General features: G+C 46.3%; 1 protein-coding gene across 1 annotated transcript in view; it reads left to right on the top strand.

The window, feature by feature from the left end:
* The first annotated feature begins 535 nt into the window (after positions 1-535).
* The window catches only part of GPRIN2 (G protein regulated inducer of neurite outgrowth 2), a 176898-nt gene continuing 168353 nt past the window's right edge, over positions 536-9080 (top strand). Inside the window, exon 1 of the mRNA XM_086921926.1 lies at positions 536-794. The gene's annotated coding sequence lies outside the window, so the exon portion shown is untranslated. The remainder of the gene's footprint in view (positions 795-9080) is intronic.

The raw sequence follows: 9080 nt of genomic DNA, 5'->3' as shown, positions 1-9080 counted from the left end.
CCCCGAGCCTTGCTGGAGCTGCGTTGCGCTTGCAACACGCATCTGTCTTTTCTTGCCCCATTGCAAATGCGGCGCATCCATGGCAGCGCAAGAGGTGTCTGCCGTGACGCACAATAACTGGCGAATCCCTGCTGATATGCAGGGATGCACCAGTTATTGTAAATCTGCCCCTCAGTGCTTTTAGGAGGATGCAAGTTGTTGTTACCCTCTAGGGATGTAACTGATTAACATACACTACTAGTAATTACGTTTTAAACGCATAAAAGAGAACCTTGTCTGTAACTCGCTCGTTTTAAACTGGTTTGAAAGAGCTATCTTCGAAGATGGCTGCTGTGATAGATTTGTAGGGACATTCAGCCTGGTGACAAACACATGCACTAAACAAGCTATCATTCAAGTCCTTCCCTTATTTCGCTGGCTCTCTTATCATTGCCTCGCTCCGCGCGTCTCTCTCTCTCTCTCTCTCTTTCTCTCGCTCTCTCTTTCTTCCGCCAAGCCTTTTCTCTTTCTGCGCATGCGCTGCCTTGTTTCCCGTGGACTGCAAAGGGGGAGGGGTAAATCACCTGTAGAGAGCTCTCGCTCAGTGAACCTGGGGCAATGGTACGAGCTATTATTTCTTGCGAGCTCTTCTCGCTGGATGCTTGTGTCTCGTTTCTGTTTCATGATGAACTGGATGCCCGTGTCCTGCAGAACCCAGCTGGAAACTGACTTTTAACCATTGCTCATTTTTATTCAGTTTATTTTTGACCTTCAGATTATTTGTGTGCGTTTTATCTGGCTTGTAGCAGCTCCAGGTAAGATAAATATTTTACCTATTTAAAAAACACCCTCACTTGTGAAAATTGAGGCTCATGTTTTTCGATTTTAAAGCGCGTGGGAAAATTTGCTCTCTATTTTAATGAATCTTCTGTCACTTTGTTGCTTACAGTTTCAGGTAAGGAAAAAAACACAGAACACCCTTTGTTCCCTGAGGGGGAAGGGCAAAAGCAGGCTAGTTCAGGGACAAGCGTGCCCTGTTGCTGTTCCCACGGGCAAGATGACTTCCTGTCATTATAACTGTAATTTTGCATATTTCAGTTTGTTTTGCTGTTAACTTTTTTGCTCTTTCTTGTTTTTTAGTTACATTAAAATGTACAACACCCTTGAATAATTACCAAAACTGTTTTTTTAACTCGTCTTTATCCCTCGGAGCACAGCTGGCAGGGTTATCACGTCGCGTGTACAGCGCCCAGAAGCTTGCCTTCTTGTTGCTGGAAGCGCGTGTAGGCTTTACTGTAATTAATATTCATATACCGTGTTAGTACATCCTGGGTCGTCTCTCTCATCCGGTGGTACTGCCAGAATAAAACCGGGCTACATGGGCCATGCATTCACTACCTGAAAAGTAAAGAAATTCCTAAAATGCTCAGCACGATAAACATGCTTACCGTTTCATCTCAAAACGTCCCTTTTTTTCATTGCGGGGCTTGGTCTGTTGCTTATATACAGAAAAACATTTTTTGACAATCTGCACTGCGAATTGTGCTTTTTGTCTTTAATCTTTGCAAGAGGTAAGTCGTAATTCACGAATTGCCTGAAGCACCCTCCAGCCCCGCCACCCGTGGCGCTGTGCAGAATAAAAAAAAAAAATCCTGGTTAGGAGGTCGAATCTTGGTAGTGCCTCACCTGCATTTCGCCCTTCCGAGTTTGATAGAATGCATGTCATTGAGTTTAGGCAGCGTGCCTGTTATGTGAAGGGCGTTGTGTCTGCACAACAGTAGCACTGTATTATATAAGTGATTGCTTGCAGCTAACTGCCAGTCAGGGGCTCATAAATCAGAATTTTAACTTGAAGACACAGAAAGTGACAGGATAGCTCTTTGGGTTAATGTATTTGTTGCGGTTGTCTCTGTACATCCTGCAGGTTCTAATCCAAGCGAAGTGAAGGAGCCTGTTTTTCATTCAAGGTCGACAAATAGAGCATTAGGGAATAACAGTCAGGGACACATGGTATTTACATTTCTATCGACCGGCAAGATTGTGTCAGCCAACTAAGCATAAAGAAAGTATTCCTTTAGCGGTCCTTCATAAATGTATCCTTGCATCTGAGTTGAACTCATTGTAGTCTGGATTTACAGGTTATGGTTCTATATATTAATCCATGAGTTACTTGCAAAATGCATAAATAGTTCATAGTTCTTATTGCTCTATATGAATATGGTAAATAAAAGGAGGTGTCTCCTGCAAAATCTCAGGCTTACATTGTAAGACCCTGATTCAAAGATTTCGTTTCTGTGGAAATTTACACAACAGAATGAATGTAGTACTGTGAAAGATTTTTAGCAGTAGTACATTTAGGGTTTAGAATGGGAAAAGGAGTGTAGATTGCAGGTTTCATAAGCATTGGTCATGGCATGTTCCAACCCGGAAGCGCACCCAACACTTCTTCTGCAAAAGGCATAAGTAAGTACGTCTCTGGGTGTGTGTGTGTGTGTGGGGGGGGGGGGGGGGACCACATTGGAAGTGTAGTGGAATGTGATTGCGCACCTGGACAAGCATTTTTCCTTCAGAGTACTATTGTACGCATGCTCTGCAACATAAGGGAAAGTGGAATGAGCTCAGCCTTTCATCTGAGACTTGTGAGGTAGAGGATAGAAGTGCCCTTCGAGTTGGCTAATGCTTGATGTGATTGCTTGTCCTAGGGGATGTTATTTATAGTCTTGGGCCACCAATTTGCAGATTATTGTTTTCAGGCTTGGAGGTAACATTGGTTCACTGTAGATGGATAAGCCTACAACTACCAGAATGCTTTTGGTTGTTGACAAAAAGACTAGGAATGGATAGCTGTTATTCATGACATGGAGTCCTCTGTTATTCTTATTTCAAGCTGTATAAAATTGCAAGATGGTATCACCAAGTGCTATTTAAAAATGAGCTATGATAACCGGCAACAGGCACAGGGATGTAGCAGTTTATTTGTCAAATTAACTTACTATTTACAAATGGAGTTTATTGCTTAGCAAATGAAGAACTATAATCTTCTCTCCGCTCTACACAATGAGGAATGTATTGTCTAGCTGTTTTTTTGCTTTATAGCTTATACACTAATTTCTCTAGTTCCTATAAAGAAACGTAAGTGGCAATAAAAATGTAGCAGTGATTTGCCCAGAATGCCACCTTCTGATTTTTTAGGAAAGCCAAGATTGGAACTTTTGAGTTCTGGCTCCACTGTCCACTTTTTAGGTGCTGTATGGTTTACCCTGCCTACCTCTTCCTAATAAGGTTTGTGATATGATGTAGACAAAGAAAAGGCCCCAGCTAGTGCTGCAGTTAGTGTTTATTAAGATTTCTTTCAATCAATTCATCCTTAGGACATTAAAATGTCGATACCATCCCATTGCGGGACCGGACTGGACGAAGCAACAATCGGCGGGTTCGCCGAAGATTAGCGGCATATCACAGCCCTTGTGCACTCTATTTATACATAGTACAAGGGCATATCATAGCCCTTGTGCACTCTATTTATACACAGTGCAACAGCTTTTATAGAATTTGAATCTGGGATCTGGACAAACTTTTCCAGGAACCCTTCAGAGAACAACTGAACTCTTACATGGATCTGTCATATGACTTCTTGAAATCTGGATGCTTTTCAAACAAGGACTTCTCGGAATTTCTTTACTTTTACTTTTTAAATTTGGTATGCTGCTCCTCACTTAGAATAGCGGGAGAACTTAACAAGCATTTGCACTGCAATAGGTCTCGCATTAGGAAAGTTTGAGCTATTGGTATTGTAAATGACACTTTTTTTTATTTATGTGTTGGTTTTGAAAATAGCGAAATTAATAGCTTTGTCATTTACAAGGCCAATAGTTTTAACTTTCGCAAATGTGACACCTATAGCATCTGTAATGCAGTATGTGTTGTATTTATGTGACTTAGATGTATTGATATTACAAATAACAATGACTTTTATTTTTTTAAAATTATTAATACATAAATAAAAGTTATTATAATTTATAATGGCAATAGCTTAACATTTTTTAAATAACTTTTGTGAAGATTATGTTCTTTGTATTTTATTGTGACGAAAATCCAAGAACAGAAGTGAAATATTAACATCTTTTTGTGACATTTGCAATAAATCTTGAAACATTGAGAGAACATATTTGAACCAGTTGTTGTTGAATGGTTGCACAGATTCATGCTGTGGTGGCGCTGAGTGATGTTGTGGTGGCGACGAGTGATGCTGTGGCATTCAGTGATGCTGTGGTAGCACACAGTGATGTTGTGGTGCCCCTGAGTGATGCTGGGGTCATGCTGATAATGCTGTGGTGATGTGATAGATAGAGTGAGTGCGATAGAGAGAGTGAGGGCGATAGATAGAGGGAGGGCGATAGATAGATAGATAGAGGGAGGGCGATAGATAGATAGACAGATAGATAGAGTGAGGGCGATAGATAGAGCGAGGGGGATAGATAGATAGATAGATAGATAGATAGATAGATAGAGTGAGGGCGATAGATAGATAGAGAGATTGATAGAGTGAGGGCGATAGATAGATAGACTGAGGCTGATAGATAGATAGTGAGGGAGATAGATAGAGTGAGGGCGATAGATAGATAGATAGATAGATAGAGTGAGGGTGATAGATAGAGTGAGGGTGATAGATAGAGTGAGGGTGATAGATAGAGTGAGGGTGATAGATAGATAGAGTGAGGGTGATAGAAAGATAGAGGAATGGTGATAGATAGAGGGAGGGCGATAGATAGAGGGAGGGCGATAGATAGAGTGAGGGTGATAGATAGAGTGAGGGCGATAGATAGATAGATAGATAGAGTGAGGGCAATAGATAGATAGAGTGAGGGAGATAGATAGATAGATAGATAGATAGAGTGAGGGCGATTGATAGATAGAGTGAGGGTGATAGATAAAGTGAGGGCGATAGATAGAGTGAGGGCGATAGATAGAAAGATAGATAGAGGGCAATAGATAGAGAGAGGGCGATAGATAGAGAGATAGATAGAAGGCGATAGATAGATAGAGTGAGGGCCATAGATAGATAGAGTGAGGGCCATAGATAGATAGATAGATAGATAGATAGATAGATAGAGGGCGATAGATAGCTAGAGTGAGGGCGATAGATAGATAGAGTGAGGGCGATAGATAGAGAGATAGATAGAGGGCGATAGAGAGATAGATAGAAGGCGATAGAGAGATAGAGTGAGGGTGACAGAGTGAGGGCGATAGATAGATAGAGTGAGGGAGATAGATAGAGGGAGAGCAATAGATAGAGGGAGAGCAATAGATAGAGTGAGGGCGATAGATAGATAGAGTGAGGAAGATAGATAGAGGGAGAGCAATAGATAGAGGGAGAGCAATAGATAGATAGAGTGAGGGCGATAGATAGATAGAGTGAGGGCGATAGATAGAGAGATAGATAGATAGAGGGCGATAGATAGATAGAGTGAGGGAGATCGATAGAGTGAGGACGATAGATAGATAGAGTGAGGACGATAGATAGATAGAGTGAGGGCGATAGATAGATTGAGGGCGATAGATAGAGTGAGGGCAGGTCTCTGTGCTGCTCTGTACATAAAAGCAGTGCTTACAGAGGACAGGGGCGGTCTGTGGAGCGTGACAGCTGTGCAATAAAACTGAGGTCCTTAGGCTGCTGGCGAATGCATGGTTGCCGTGCACGGAGGAGAATATGGTGGGGGGGTCTATGTGCTGCTCAGTGCATAGAAGCAGTGCTCACAGAGGTCATGGGGGGGCTGTCTGTGGAGCGTGACAGCCGTGCAATAAAACCGGGGTCCTTGGGGTGCTGGTGAATGCTCACAGGGCGCGGGTACTCTGCTGCTCTGTGCATAGAAGCCATGCCTACATAGTTTGGGGGGTTGTAATATGACACCTCAGAGGGCTTTACGATGTCAGTGGAAGCACGTATGCCATCCATAGAGGGCAGGGGGTGGCATGTGTGCGATAGAGACCATCGCGCAGCAGCAGAACCTGGGTGGTCTGTACAGGGTGGCAGCCATGCACAAAAGATGAATATCTGGTATTGTGGTCACGGGGCAATGGGTACCCTGGAGATGCTGTTGGTCATAGAGCATAGGGCAATGAATGAGCGGTTGGTGCATGGTGGAACCGTGCAGAAACTTGAGGGCCTTGGGTGCGGGCAGGGATGCCTCAGACCGATTGCTGGAATCGCCATGCTTAAGAATACTGGCATGCCCCGTGGTAGGGGGGAAGGTATGTGGGTGGTGCCAGCCGTGCAGAAGATGCAAGTGGAGGCAAAGGCGCCCGGCGCAGAGCACCAAGGGCAAGGCCGACGCCATGGACAGGGTGCAGGCATGCCTGGAAAGGCAGGCGGAGGTTCAGGGAAGCAATGTCTGCGGACTCCCTCCTGGCTGCCGTGAGCAAACCTGCTTTAATAGACGGCCGTCCTCATGGTGCTGGGGGGAGAGGCACCGCAAAACCCAGAGATCTGCGAGGGCAACCCTGCCAGGCACACACATGGCAAGAGGCACACCGTGAAAGATGGCTGCTGGGCAAAGAGCGCAGCCCTGTAGTAGCAGCATGCACTTGGAGGGGGGAGGCTGTTGGTTCTAGTCCGAGGGCACGGGAGGACAGGGCAGCGAGAGCACGGAACATTTCATCATAAGCAGATCCTAGCCTGAGGTCAGGCCGGGCTAAAGCAATTCCTTAGGCGAAGCATTGCTAAAGCAATGCCTTAGGTGAGACCTAAAAATACCAGGCTAATGGGTTACGCAGCCTACACCTAATGCAACTATCCGACGAGTTTCAGGAAGACAGCAGATCTGGGCTTTCACTATCGTACATCTCAGCCCATTCTGTTGTGTGCACTAACACCCCCTGGAGATGAGCACATAAAACCATGACGGTGTGCTTACTGCCTGGTGTGTTTGTGCAGTCGCTCAAATTGCATGTGGGTTTTACTTTTTGTGGACACACCATTTGTACAAATAATAGAGTGAATGTAGAAACAGGTGTGCAAATGTTGGCACGTGAATGCAATGCTGTTTCGGCTGCCCTAAAAATGCCCACGCACCTGCGAGGAGACAGGTCAGGCAGACAAACGGTGCGGTAGAGGGGACAGGTTAGAGCTAGTGAGAAGTAGGTTCGTGGAGCATGTGGTGCTGAGGTACAGGCAGCGCTGGGGGACATGGACTCAGGCAGGACTAGGTGGGCTGGTGATGGGGGAGGGGCAGTTGATGGGGGGCGTTGGCAGGCTTGTGGGATGCCTAGTACCACAGAGATAAGCAGAGCATGGTAAACCACAGGCCTGGTGCATGAAGGGCTGTACTGACGTCTGACGTTCAATCAGTAATAGAGAACGAGCAGGGGCGCTAAACTGCCAAGACCAGGAACAGGTGGTCATGGAGCACAGGCAAGGTTGGTGGACAGGCAGGACTGGTAGAAAGACATAGCAGGAGACAGGCAGGTCTTGGTAGACAGCAGGTATTAAAACGCAGGTGTAGGAAGCAGCACTGTGGCCAGGCAGGACGGGGGAGTGTGTGAGACAGGCCGGCAGGGCTGATCTAGAGGGCTGCGGGCAGGCATATGTGGTTGGACAGGGAGGGCTGAAGGAACAGGCAGGCCTGGGTAAACAGGCAGGCGGGCAGCAATGGGGCAGGCAGGGATGAAGACACAGGCACAGCTGAATGCAGAGGCAGGCATAGCTGGGGACAATCAGGTCTATATGGACAGGCAGATATGAAGGCACAGACAGGGTTGAAGGCAGAGACAGGACTGGGAGGCACGTGGCAGGCAGGGCTGGGGGCAAGCAGGTCGACTTGGACAGGCGGGTCTGTTTGGACGGGCAGGGCTGTAGCCGGGCGATGAAGGACTGGCTCTGAACTGGTTTTGCAGTGAGGGGTCTCTACGGGTTAATGAGCTGACATCATGATTAAAGCTGACCATTTGTAATGTGTCTGGACCCCTGTGCACAGCCTGGAAAAGGTTAATATGCTAAAGATGCCTGTTCCTGACTCCCGCACCTGCCCTCTCACAGGAGAGAGAGAGAGCAAAGAGCGAGGCAAGAGGGTGGAGAGGGAGAGTGAGGGAAGAATAAAGGGGCGAGTCATGATTGGTAAGTGGCGACAATCAGGAGGAAAGAAAGAAAGTGGAGCGGCGACGGAAGAAGAGTGTAATAGGGTAAAGTCGAGGAGCGTGGGGCGGGGAAGGAAAGAAAATGACAAATGGAAAACAGATGAGAAACCGAGCCAGGGAGGATGGGAGGGGAGACGACGGCGTGGCAGTCTCCGAGACCACAACAGGGAGAAAGATCGAGAAAGGGAGAGTAAGAGGCAGAAGGTGTACAGGCAGGAATAGTAAAGAGACCAGATGACAGAGAGAAGTGGAAAGAAAGACTGGGCGAGAGGCGTTTAGACAGAGAGGTGCGAAAGGAAGGTGTGAAGGGGCAAAGAGGGAGACAGAAAACAGAAATATACAAGAGCGCGGGGGTAAAACGAGAGGGAGGCAGATACACAAGTGATGCGTGCTCTGTGCTGGGGGAGGGCCATTAAAGAAAGGTGGTGGAGAGGAGCCTGTGAGAACTCGCGGCGGAGATCAAAGGAAGGGTGGGAGGGACATTGGCGAGCGAGCATATGGGGGGTGAGGGGGTGTGCAGCCTGGTGAGCTGAATGCGTGTGGCAGCAGAGGCGGCGCGCACGCACTAAGTGTCTGGTGGCAAATGGAAGCTGTGCACAATGCGCGTGGTTGTGCTCACATGCACTGTACTCGATCTGCACTTTGGGTGCACTTTTGAAAGCCCTACTTTAATCTCGCCAAAGCATCCCTAACAGGATGGCCTCAGCGAGACCTAAAAATTGAAGCCTTGAAGAAGTTACAGTAAGTAACGAAACACGTGTCGGCTGCCATCATCTCTTTGACACTAAGGAAAGATCAAGGAAACATGAATTCCATCTGTTCAAATATTGTTTGTGTTACTATATTGGACTGATATGTTACTTTATTGGACTGATACATATAACTATTGAAATATGATCTCTGTTTGCCAAGTGAAGCATTGATATCGCACCATTAAAACTTTATTGTAATGATCAAAGAAATTTCCT

This window comes from Lissotriton vulgaris, chromosome 5 (assembly GCF_964263255.1).
Source record: "Lissotriton vulgaris chromosome 5, aLisVul1.2, whole genome shotgun sequence".
Taxonomy (NCBI): domain Eukaryota; kingdom Metazoa; phylum Chordata; class Amphibia; order Caudata; family Salamandridae; genus Lissotriton; species Lissotriton vulgaris.
Note: the sequence above shows the minus strand (reverse complement) of the source record. Positions and strands in the feature narration are given on the sequence as shown.